The 13685-nt window shown below is 38.6% G+C and overlaps 1 protein-coding gene across 1 annotated transcript in view; it reads left to right on the plus strand.

The window, feature by feature from the left end:
- ipo11 (importin 11) overlaps positions 1-13685 on the plus strand; it is a 194575-nt gene that overhangs the window by 107233 nt on the left and 73657 nt on the right. The gene's annotated exons all lie outside the window — the stretch shown is intronic.

A 13685-nucleotide genomic window follows, 5' to 3' on the forward strand; every position in this document is an offset into this window, starting at 1 on the left:
AAACAATGAATTGGGATTTAAATGTCGTAAATCCAACTTTCAAAAGTCTTAAAAATTTTAACAGAAGTATGATTTTATGTTAGTTTGAAATGAAAAATAGATTTAGTAACACTGATCTATGTTTCAAAATCTTAACACTTGAAATAGTTGCTTTCCAAAACAAAACACACCGAATCGCTGCACAAATGATATAACTCCTGCACAGTGGCAGCTAGCGGCACGAACACTGTTTATTTTGTTATCTACAGTACGCTTTCTTTTATTGTGTGTTTCAGCTTCTGTTATTTCCGGGAGCGATATGGAGGCGATCTAGTTGTTTATCGCATGATTTCATAGAAGTTTAGCTAAACTTGGCGTTGTCGAAAAAAATTGAGCGAAAATCTTAACTTTGCAAGTCCTTTGCAAGAAATATTTTCTAAGAATAAAACCGAGACACTTAAGTGATGTTACTTTCTTATTCTATGTGTTTTTGACCTGGCTCCACTTCCAGTTTATCCATGCTCATTGTTGTGACTTTATTAAAATTATTACTATTTTTTTTAGTTTGATGTCAAGTTTGTCTTCCATTTAATTTCAAACAACATGAAAAAGTATTGAATTTCACTTTCTTTGAGCTGTCGGGACCCTGTGCTCTGACTAGCCTGGGTGTTATTACTTTACACGATAGCGGGCTGTAATGATCCTAAAACTGGCTCAACCGCATGCAGTTAGAACTGGTGGCAGCTTGAAGGTAAATGCATGACTAAGCACCCCCCTCCCCACCACACACATGCACACCAGGTAGATGTGTGTGGTGAGGAACCATATGGATATACTGCTTCTTCTGCACACTGGATTAGGCAGACTAATATGAACACTGATTTCGACTTATTGACTTACCAGAGCAATTGATCATTCACAGCATGGATTGGAATCAATTAGATTTAAGAGCAAAGGACAGACGGGACCAACCATAGATCTTAATCTTCTGCTCTGCAACGGCAGTGAGAAACATGCATCCTGTGAGCAGTTATAATTTAAAGTACAGTGGCACCTCTGCATACAAAGTTAATGTGTTCCAGGACCTTGTTTGTAAGTCGAAATGATTGTATGTCGAGCAGGATTTTCCCATAAGGATACATTATAATTCCATTAATTCGTTCCACAGCCCAAAAACTTAGACTAAATCCTTAATAAATACTGCCAGTACTATTACAAATGGTAATAACTAGAGTTGTTCCGATCATGTTTTTTTTTGCTCCCGATCCCGATCGATTGAGTGTTTGCCGATCCCAATATTTCCCGATCCGATTGCTTTTATTTTTGCTCCCGATTCAATTCCAATCATTCCCGATCATATACATTTTGGCAGTGCATTAAGAAAAAAATAAATAAAACTCGGACGAATATATACGTTCAACATACAGTACATAAGTGCTGTATTTGTTTATTATGACAATAAATCCTCAAAATGGGATTTACATTATTATCAAAATGGCATTTACATTATTAACATTCTTTCTGCGAGAGGGATCCAGGGATAGAAAGAGACTTAATATTGCCATCTAGTGTATTTGTTGAGCTTTCAGTAAATGATACTGTAGCAATGGCCAAATGCATGATGGGAAGTGGAACCATGACTGTGCGTGGTGCTACCAATTGATATATCTTCTCTGCGTTGGGAAATAACATAAGGTGTTAAGAAAAAGGTCAATTGCTACCTTGCTTCCCCACATTGCTTCCCATGATATTTCTAATCATAGGGAGAGGGATTGTAAGGCTTTAGCCAATCAAAGAAAAGGCTCCAAAAGCTGCCAAAATTCACTCTACTCATTACACGCTGCTTTTTATCTCTCTATATAGGTAAAATGGCGCCATTACAGATTGAGCGCGACAATGCGTGAGTGGGTCGTGCAGCACATGCATTAATTGTGTTAAATATTTTAACGTGATACATTTTTTTAAAAAATTAATTACCGCCGTTATCGGGATATAAATGATAACCCTACCTTAAGCCTAAACTAAAGACTCTGGATGAGTGTAACATATTATGTTTGTAACGTTAAATTCAATTAGAAAACAATTTAAAAAAAAAAAAAAAAAAATATATATATATATATATATATATATATATATATATTTTAAAAAGGCATGGCCGATATTTTTTTGCCGATTCCGATATTTTGAAAATGACGTGATCGGACCCGATCGATCGGGACATCTCTAGTAATAAGACATAGCAAAACAAATAAATTACGAATAAAAAAACAGCAATAATGTGATAATAATAATTCCTGTAATAATGTAACGAATCAGGTTCTAATGTGGCGGATGTGTTTTGCGAGCTGTACCTGAACGCACCGCGTGGCTGACGTGACAGAGAAAGGTTCAGTAGAGATTTTAGTTTCTCTTTTAATGTTCTCTTGTTGGCGTCAACTGCGTCGGACAGTAAGCGTGTTGTGTTGCACAAGTTCTGAAGTAAATGATTAAAAACCTGAGGAAGCTGGCGATTTCTTTGGCGATGTTACTATAATAACAATTTTCACCTTGACTTATAAAGACTGGTGAACGGAGGTCGGAGGAGGATCGTCGAGATCGTAGACATTCTAACGCCCGTATTATTGAGCCAGTTCACGGATGTGTGATTTTTCTATCATTCCCAGTGGTACGGGAAGTGGGTGTTGGGGTGTTTTTTTTTTGTTGTTGTTAAAAATAAATCAACAAAAAAAGATATTGAAACAATAGCGTATTTAACATTGGGGATTAAATATATATGTTGAAATTTTTTTTTTTTTTTTGGTAAGTACCGTAACATGATAACCTGACATCTTGCTTGCTACTGGGTCACGTTGGATAAGGGAATGGAATGGCTATTGAAATGGAAAAGTTGACTGTTGACAGCGGAGGCGTAAACATGGCCCAAAAAGGAGTTAGCGAAATTCTCAAAAATTCAATTCAAGGTCGAAAATGAAGATGATTATTATTGTTTATGACAGTGGCCAGCGAGGAAACGTTAGCTGCAGATTTAGATTGTGGAGGGAGAGCGTAAAATATTTTACATTGTAGCCATATTATTGTTTGTTATTGCTGTTGAGCTGCCACCCTGCAGAGCGCTGTTTGATATCCATGTGCAATTTATTTGAGTGTTTTGAAAAGGGGGTGTTAAACCAAGGCTTATTGGACCTTTTAGCCTTCAAATGTGTTCCTTCGTCATTGCGTCGTCTAGCTGCTGAGATTTGCATTATGATACACGGGCGATATTTCCAATACAAAAACTCCAACACACACTGTCAGTGAAATTGAACGCTGTCTGCATAGTAGCGTAGTTGTAGTACGTATCCAGCATGCGTGCGTAGGGCCATTGTGCACACCTTGTGTGGTAAAAAAAAGTGCAAGCATAAGAAATTTGGACTGAAACGGCTGTTTTTGGATGGGAAAACCAAAATAAGATACTCAGCACCTCCTGCTGTTAGCGACTTCTAGCGCTGCTGATCATTTCCATCTTTCCATCTTTACCATTTCAATGGTAAGCATCACCTTTTTTTCACCACCTGCACAAACTTTCTTGGAACCTGTGTTGATTTCTCTCACAAGAAAATCCGTTGGCGTCCGTCTTGCGGGAAAATATAGAAACTGCGGCACTGTCATAAATCGTTGTATTTCGAGCATGCAGTCCGATGTAGAAACAAATGGCGGGTCAAATTTTACGTTGCATGTTGAAAAGATCGTGTTTCGGAGCGATTGTATGTCGAGGTACCACTGTGTACCAAACAAATTCCTTTGCAATTCTAAAACCACATATTAAAGGCCCAGTAAACAACAAAACTAAACACGAATGTTAATGAGGCATAATAATAAACATTTGTTAGAGCATTGCATCATGTTAGAGCATTGCATCATATTTTTACCAATTGGTTTTGTATGGCCCTCAGAGGATTCCCACACCACCACCATAAAAGCTAAAAGTTTTTTCTTTTTTAAATTTATCTCATCAGCAATATGAAAGTGATTTCTTGATTGACAGTTAATCCCATGCCCTCCTAAATCAAGATCAAGCGTCAAAGAAAAAAGATTGTGACCTGCTTTTGTCAACTATGATTATCGATGCCTGACTTTTCTACAGAGATTTATCACATTTCTCTCTGTTCTGTCATTATGTGGATTTCTGCTTTCCCCACGGCTTTCACAGTTGGGAAAGCTATAAAAACTGTCAATTGCTAGTTGTCACACAAATGTACAGTATGGCAATTATGACGTCACACAGATAATACAGATTTTAAAAAATCAACCGATAATGCAATCCGATAATTCTATACTTGGTTTAGCCTCCAAATGTGCGCAACCAAGCAGTTTTCTCCAAATCTCCACTGCCGCCTGCTCAACCCCTCCCCTCTCTGAACCCCCTGTGGGAGGAGGGGTTGAGGAGTATGGCGTCATAAAGGAGGTGGTGTTAGCAGTGTTGAGGCGCTCTCACTAGCGTGCGTTGATTTTCACGTGTGTGAAATGAAATAAACGACGCTCTCGCCATCTACAAAACATGCACTGCAGAAGTTCCACAAGGCGTAAAGAAAGCGTCCTCCTTGAACACCACTAACCCAGGAGCCATTTAAAACTGCATTACAAAGATTTTTGGAACAAATACGAGGCTGCTGCTAGCGTGAATGCTAAAGCTATTGTAAACACAAATAAAGTATAAAGGAAGCTACGGGGCTTGTGACGATACAGAGACGCTGCGGTCCTCCCGGAGTCGGGTTGTTTGGAATGCAGCCCAAAGCGGGTGGTAAACTCCCATCTATGGCTAAACACCTCATGAGACCAATAATCGACAAGTAGCTGTCTTCCGACGTAGCCCGCCGGTCTGGCAGGCCGCCGCCACCGCCTCGCCCTTGGCGGGCAGAGCAGAGCCATGCACTGAATACGCCGCAGCGGGGCGGGCGGATATCCGGTCCGAACTTAGCTGCCGCCTCCACTCCAGTTCAAGACAGAGGCCTGGCGTGGGTGCTAATTTGGCAGCCGGACGGACTGAAGGGCACAGGCGGGAGGAAATTTCCGAAATGACCCGATAGCCAAACCCCTGTATGGAAAAAATAATCAGTTTATACGACCACGATTCTTCGTAAATGACATGCTGATCACATCAGTTTTACCACGGACATTTGGACAAGTGATGTCAAGTAAGCATGTTTATCATGATTGCACATTGGTTAGTTGATAATTGTAACATGCACCAAACCACACAAAGAAGTCATCCAGTCAGTAATGCATTCAGTACGCTTTAAATATATGACGTCTTAATCGGATAATTCTTCTTAAATCTAGTCAGATAACTTTCCCCATCCTGTTTGAGTGTTGAAGACTAGTTAACAGATGAAAGTGCCAGATTATTCCACTTACTTGAACTAAATATTGCCAGCTGTTCTTATTAAGCCCAAACATCTAAAAAAAAAAAAAAAAAAGGTATTTTTTCACCTAAATCAAGAAAAATTGCTTTCAAATAATGTTTTGAACCATACATATTCTTGAATAAAGAACATTTCTGACAAGTTTTTTTTTTTTTTTTTTTAGGATTATGTATAATAATTTATTGCTTAAAATAAGGTTTATTTTCAGCTGGCTATTTTTCTTCAAGAAATCTGAGTGAAATATTAATATTAATATTGCATATTAATAATAAATTAGTTAATTTCACTTATTTCCAATAGATTTACACTGAAAACAAGGGAATTTAACTAGTTTTAAGGAGTTGTGTTTTTGCTGTGTAGTAATGTTATACGTTAGGAATGGCTTACTTTAAAAGCCATTTTTGTGCAATTTAGGTATTTAATCTGTAAGTAATTGTTGCCAAAGGATTACCGTTACACAATGTCAGACAATCTGTCTTTATTTAGATGTTGGAATGTACTACTTGTTCACATTCGATGTTGAAAAAAAGAGCAATAATATTTTTGCACAGGAATATTTTCTGTTGTGTATACTTTCAAATTTTACATAAATCTTTTAAATTATCGGCTTGACATTATAGGTTATCGGTTGGAACCAGGAGCCATTTATCGGTTATCGGTATCGGTGAAAAATGCATTATCGTGCATCGCTAGTTTTTAGTCAACCACTAATTTTGCAAGTTCTCTCACTTGAAAATATTAGAGAGGCCTGTAATTGTCAACATGGGTAAACCTCAACAATGAGAGACAGAATGTGGGAGAAAAAAAAACAGAAAATGACAGTTTGATTTTTAAAGAATTTATTTGCAAATCATGGTGGAAAATAAGTATTTGGTCAATACCAAAAGTTGATCTCAATACTTTGTTATGTACCCTTTGTTGGCAATAACGGAGGCCAAACGTTTTCTGTAACTCTTCACGAGCTTTTCACATACTGTTGATGGTATTTTGGCCCATTCCTCCATGCAGATCTCCTCTAGAGTAGTGATGTTTTGGGGCTATCGTTGGGCAACACGGACTTTCAACTCCCTCCACAGATTTTTTTATGGTATTGAGATCTGGAGACTGGCTAGGCCACTCCAGGACCTTGAAATGCTCCTCACGAAGCCACTACTTTGTTGCCCTGGCTGTGTGTTTGGGATCATTGTCATGCTGAAAGACCCAGCCACGTCTCATCTTCAATGCCCTTGCTGATGGAAGGAGATTTTCACTCAAAATCTCTCGATACATTGCCCCAGTCTTTCTTTCCTTTTCACAGATTAGTCGTCCTGGTTCCTTTGCCGAAAAACAGCCCCAAAGCATGATGTTTCCACCCCCATGCTTCGCAGTGGGTATGGTGTTCTTCGGATGCAATTCAGTATTCTTTCTCCTCCAAACACGAGAACCTGTGTTTCTACCGAAAAGTTCTATTTTGGTTTCATCTGACCATAACACATTCTCCCAGTCCTCTTCTGGATCATCCGAATGGTCTCTAGCGAACCGCAGACGGGCCTGGATGTGTACTGGCTTCAGCAGGGGGACACGTCTAGCAGTGCAGGATTTGAGTCCCTGGCGGTGCATTGTGTTACTGATAGTAGCCTTTGTTACTGTGGTCCCAGTTCTCTGTAGGACTGTCATAGGACATAGGCATTAATGAATGCTTATGACGGATGTCATTTAGTGTTATCCAGCAAATGATCTCACTTTTGAACGGATGTAAATGATCCAAACTAGACATAAATGCAGTGACAAAATTTGGCCTTGTTTATTGAAATCGGTTAGAAAATAACGAAGTTAGAGGCCTTTACTTTGGTAGTGGCAAAAGTGGGTCACAAAGTCTGATCCAGAATCCCGTTGATTTCTGTTGCACTCGCTCACCAATTCTAGCACTATTTTTACAACATTTAAACCACCATTTATTTGTTATTACTTGACATAGAATCACAAATTAGCCTTAAAACTGGCATTAGATTAGATTTGATAATGTTATTTGTGGTCTTAAAAATGTCTTTAAAAGCCTTAAGTTTCATTTGTTGAAATCCGCAAAAACTCATAGGCTCCAGCTCACCTGCGATCCTCATGAGGGAAGAAGAATCATCATCTTGGTCATAAACTTTATATAGCAACATCTTTGTCTTGCTTTGTCTACTCAAAAGACTTTCACCCTTCACTTATTTCATCCAAAAATAGTTGATTTAAAGGAATTACCTAAGCAAACTTTACTTTTTAATCCATTAACGAGGGCAGACTTCCAATTGTTCTAATTTTGATGATGCACAGTAACGGAAGCAGGTCAGAAAAAAATTAGTACATATATTAAAACCCCCCCAAAAAAACTTAATTTTAATGTAGCAGAAAGTAAAATATGTTGGGTGGTTTTGTTGAAAGACAATTTTAAACCTGTGTTAACAAATATGTCCACTGAGTATTTAAAGAAGCAACTTTGCCTTTCTATTTTTTCCCAAGCTAGTCAGTTATCACATTTGGCTCCTTTTTATCGCAATATGCGGTGGTTCATTTAGTTTGCCCGTGGAGAGCAGTGCAGAGATGTGGGCTATAGAAAAAAGTCTGGCAGGATTGGTGTCGCAGCTTGCCAGGTATGTGGCCTGGCCTGCCTGATAAAAGCGCCCCACTTCATCACCGCTAAACTGAAGCAACAAATTCCCTAATTAGAATGTCAAGAGCCTTGCCTTGGCCTGACTTGAACACTTTTCTTTGTGTAATACTGCCTCATCACCACATGTCGGTCACATTTCAGCCGCGTGTGTGTAGCACCGACAAGAAATATACACATAAACAGCAGCAATTTCTATGTTGGAACGGTGTTAATCAGCATCATTATTTTTAAAATATTTATATTTGAATGTGAGGAGTAATATAATGCTTGAATTAAATGCAAGCAATACATTCTATCAGAGGTAGTCCACTCTGTATGGACCTGCGTGTCCAGCTCTAATTGCAATAACCACAAAAAGCAAATGACCACATCGCTCAAGGTTTTTGTATTTATTTATTATTTCGGATATCAAGCCTCCATCTACCTTACATTATAAAAGAAAAAAGTTCATTGGTACCTTCAGATACAAAAGCTTCAGTATACGAAAAATTCTTTTCACGAAAGGTATTAAGAAGCCTTTTCCGCTTATATTCTGAACATTTTCTCATCTTTTGAAAGATAATACGTCCATACTATAAAAGATATGTGATTCCCGCTCAGAGAAAATTTTAAAAGTCGCGCCATAAATGTGCCTACAGTGTCCTCGCCAAGACGTTGGTGCTCTAAGCTTGACAGCAAGCTAAACTCTGAAAGGATGATGCCAGAAGTCGTTGTATTTTGCTGCCTTTATTGAGCTGTTCCTGACATGAACGCTTTGCAGAGGGATTGACAGAAAAACACAGCTGTAGCTTTGCTCCATTCACCTTCTACCATCGCTTCTACCTAAAAATTACGTTCTATGAGAGCAGGATTGCGTGACGACTTTGGGCTTCCCTCTCGATGTCCGTGGTAAAATAGCGGAAAATTCCCATCTTTAATTGGCAGTGTGAAAGAACCTTTTTATACGGACTTGTCCGGAACGTCTGGGTCTTACCATGTGTAATTAATGGCCTGCTTTGACAGATAATCGCAGTTAATGTTCCTCTCAGCTTTTCGAGGTAAAATTGTGTCCATAAAAACTTAGATCATCAGAAACGATGCATAACATAATGGTGAATTTAATAACCTAATTTTTGACCTGCACACATTAGACAAACTCATTTAACTGGAAATGGACACTTAATGCATTCCGTTCATTAGCCAAGGTTGTCTCTCATTGTTTATGAACAAAAAAACTAAGAACGGTAAGTTTTTAGGTGTCTAAACGATGCGGCCTGAAGAAACTGGATATGAAGAACATTTCTGAGTTCAGAAAATGTATTTATTGATGAAGCTGAACATTTGTTTTCAACATGCATAGGAAAGTGAAAAATGATTATTTGTTGTTTTCATTGGACCGTTATCAATATGCTACCTATCAAGGAAATTTGTTTTGGACATGTGGTCATCTGTTCTCCGAAGTATTTGAGATGCCATCTTCAGCTGTTTTTGTAGACTGTCTTGTTCCTGATCAAAACAAGATGCCTGTCATGGTCATGCTTTTCTTGTTGTGAATCTTCAGTTCTGCTCTACTTCTGTTTTGAATCAAGAATTGTTTGCAAAATTTGTTTTCATCTCTGCATGCATGTTTGGTGTCTGTTTGGCCGGGATGGTTTCTGTTTGTTTCAGCTTAATGTGTTTTGTTGTCACAGTTCCACTTTTGCCGGTTTGAATATTCATGTGGTTTTGCTGACTAGAAAGCCTCAGGAATACACTGTGTGCCTCCACAGATGGCCGCATACATTATCTCTTTTTTTTATGTTTTGTTGTGTCTAGCGAAAGATTGAAGAATAAGCGTTTGATGCTGGTCATAGTACCTCAGTAGTCAATGACAAAACTTATTAGATACAGTTCAGGATGTCTGATCAACTCGAAGCAATAGGTTCTTACTTGTCCTTTCAGGTCCTCTAAACAGGTTTGTTTCCTACAGATGTGGAGCTTAGTGCATTTCTGGTTCGTATTAAGCTACTATTTAAAGCTGAGTAAGTTCTTTGTTGAGTTGGTCTTTGAGTCTTTAGTCACTCTTAGCTCTTTAAAAAAGGGTTACTCCAGGGCTGTAAGTCATAGATTACTCCAAAACAGAGTAATATCTTTTAAAACGTATGCCAGTTTTATTTTCCTGAGTGAAAAATACATATAATGAGCTAATTACTAAAAAATGGACCACGTTATTCCATATTCCATTCAATTCTATATTAATATTACAATTAATTTGTCCAGTTATTCATCAAACTGTCAATTTAAATAAAGATACACGATAATATCGGTCGCCGATAATTATCGGCCGATAATGGCAATTATGACGTCACACAGATAATCCAGATAATAAAAAAATTCAACCGATAATGCAATCCGATAATTATATACTTGATTTAGCCTCCAAATGTACACAACCGAAGAATTCAGCACGCCGCCTCCTCAACCCCTCCCCTCTCTGAAGCCCCTGAGGGAGGAGGGGTTGAGGAGGCGGAGTTACACGACAAGAAATAGTTGAATATTATGGCGGCTGTTACTAAAAAAACGACGCTCTCGCCATCTGCAGAACGTACCGCAGAAGTTCCAGGAGGCCGAAAGAAAGCGTCCTCATTCAAAACCACTAACCCAGCTTCCATTTAAAACTGCATCACAAAGATTTTTGGAACGAATACGAGGCTGCTGCTCGCGGGAATGCTAAAGCTATTGTAAACACTAAGTTAAACTACGGGGCTTGTGACGATACAGAGTCGGGTTGTTTGGGAAAGCAGCCCAAGGCGGGTGGTAAACTCGCATCTAAGGCTAAACACCGGCACGACTGGAGACCAATAGTCGGCAAGTAGCCGTCTTCCGACGGAGCCCGCCGCTCTGGCCGGTCCGGCAGGCCGCCGCCGCCTCGGTTCCCCGGCTTCAGGACCTCCGGCGGACCTCCGTTTCTCGAGCGTTCCCTCACGGCGTGCGAGCAGAGCCAGGTCCCGAATACGCCATGGCGAACCGGTGTTCTGTCAAATTTTGCTCCCTTATAAAATTTTGCTCCCAAAGCTTTTGTGGCGCTGAAAAAGCCCTCTTTTACATTCAGCTGGACTCTTAATGTTATCCAAAGGTGATAACTACACTAGATACATCATAAACATACATGTGCAACACCGTAAATTAATACTTAACGACACGGCGAAGTCGTTAACAGTGAGAGCGCGGGTTGCAGTTGCTGTGTGCAGCTAATATGGTAGGATGTGTCTGAGAACTTTTGTACATGACTTTACATGATCAAACCTAAGTAAATATTCCTTTCTTTAAAGAAAGTTTGTAGTGTTAACTTTGGAATAGCCGCATTCGCGGCCATTTTTAACGTTACGCGCATGCACAAAACCGCATGGTAGCATTTTTTGATGGGTTGCAAAATTTGTCAGAACACCGGCCGGTGCGGGCGGAATATCCGGTACGAACGTAGCCGCCGCCAAGACGAGACACGATTTTTTTTTTTTTTTTACCGAAATGACCCGAGAGCCAAAGCCCTGGATAAAAAAATAATGCAGTTTATACGACCACCATTCTTCATGAAAAACATGCCAATCACATTTTCACCACGTACATTTGGATAAGTGATGTCCAGTAAGCAAGCTTATCATGACGGCACAGCGGTTACATGATAATTTAAACATGGAGAAAACGAAGTCAGCCAGTCAATAATGCATTCAGTATGTAAAATGACGAGCAGTCAGATGACTTTGTAACGCTGCCTTTATTTTCGGCTTAACAAAACTCAGGCACAAAACAACACGCACGGAGATGCGAGCTCCAACTCCATCCAAATAAAACTGCCGTGTATCAGTTTAGCTGCTGTAAACCAAATGTCGTGAGTGCCCCAAATGTAAACAAAGCGCTGCAGGATGGGTACATGACATCTCGCTCTTTTGAGTTAATCATTTTCACAGTGTGCAACAAAGCATATAACATTAGCAATCACTTTTCAAATTAATTTAACTTATTTGTCTGCTCAATTACAGTCACAGTAGATAATCAAAACTTATTGGCACTTATTAACACTTACCAATTTAAATATGCACATTCCTGTTGTAATGAAGTAACAATAATATTCTGTAGCCACAAATATTATTCAAAATCTTTTGCTCTTCCAAGTTTTTTTTTTTTTTTGGATGAAGTATAATAATGTATTGCTTAAAATAAGGCTGTTAAGATTATTTTCAGCTAGCTATTTTTCTTCCATGAAATCTGAGCGAAATACACTTGAAGCGCTGGCAGATAATTTCCCTTATTTCCAATAGATTTACACTTAAAACTGACTAATTTTAAGGATGTATGTTTTGCAGTGTATTAATGTTATGTGTGTTAGGAATGGCTTACTTTTAAAGGCATTTTTATGCAACTTAGGTATTTACTCTAAGTAATTGTTGCCAAAAGTTTACCATTACACAATGTCAGACAATCTGTCATTATTTAGATGTTGGAATTGATGACTTGTTCATATTCTATGTTGAAAAAAAGAGCAATAAATTATATTTTTGCACAGTAATATTTTCTTTTGTGTATACTTTAAAATTTTACATAAATCTTTTAATAGAATTATCGGCTTGACATTATCGGTTATCGGTTGGAATGAGGAGGAAATTATCGGTTATCGGTATCGGTTGAAAAATGTATTATCGTGCATCACTAAATTTAAAGCTACCTTACATCACTTTCTCAACTATCTCCTTACCATTCCTTTTTTTCACTTTTGGCAATTAAATATAATCCCTGATTATTGTAGGTACTCAAGCCCTCTCTCAGTATCTGGTTTCTATCCACAGACAAAAACCCAAAATCAAATCCTCAAGCCCCAAGGCGATCACTACACTATTCACATACTTTTTCTTCCCCAAAATATATTGAAGTGTTATGCTGTTTAATTGGCACACGGTCTCAAGCATGATCTGATCTGTTCCCTCTTTGAGCTGGAACTCTGGAAAAATCTCACTATATGCTGTATGTTTACCAAAAAAATCTCCCCAAAAAAAGCTGATGTACTTTTCCATCGCTGTAGATTTCCCCCACGTCTTCCAGCTGAATTGTAACGCTCATTTTTCCACCTGTTTTTATATTCTGTCTAGCCCTTGTAGCTCTTATATTTCTTTTGATGTTTTCCCACATCTATGACCCATAGCAGAGTAGAATTCTCCACTGTACCCGAATACATTTGTTATACTCTTTTTCTACTCATACTTTTATTTGTGTTAGGTCTGTTGCAAATATTAATGCAAATCTTTCTCATTAGAAAGTGACAGAGCGTAGCTTGTCAATAAGAAAAAGATTGTGGAAAAAGATACTGACCACAAAAAAAACATAACCTGAAACTAATTAGGAATGACAATCATTGCACGGAGTTATAATAAAATATAAAGGTAAAGCTAAGATATGCTGTTTGAACTCTCTCGCATGTTTACCTTTTCACCCTTTCCATCTTGCTGCCTATGTGACTTTGCAGACTTGGTGTGTAGTATCCTCTCTTCTTGCAATGACTGTCAGCCGTGGAAGTGAAAGCTATTTCTTTTCGAACTCGAGCATTTGTGATTGTGGCCGTGTCATCTATTGTCACTTCACATTAAGTGTCTTTCTCACTTGCTGTATTGCTATTGTGCTTTATACAATGTATAAAAAATGCAGTTCTTTTTATGTGT

This window comes from Corythoichthys intestinalis, chromosome 3 (genome assembly GCF_030265065.1).
Source record: "Corythoichthys intestinalis isolate RoL2023-P3 chromosome 3, ASM3026506v1, whole genome shotgun sequence".
Classification (NCBI taxonomy): Eukaryota; Metazoa; Chordata; class Actinopteri; order Syngnathiformes; family Syngnathidae; genus Corythoichthys; species Corythoichthys intestinalis.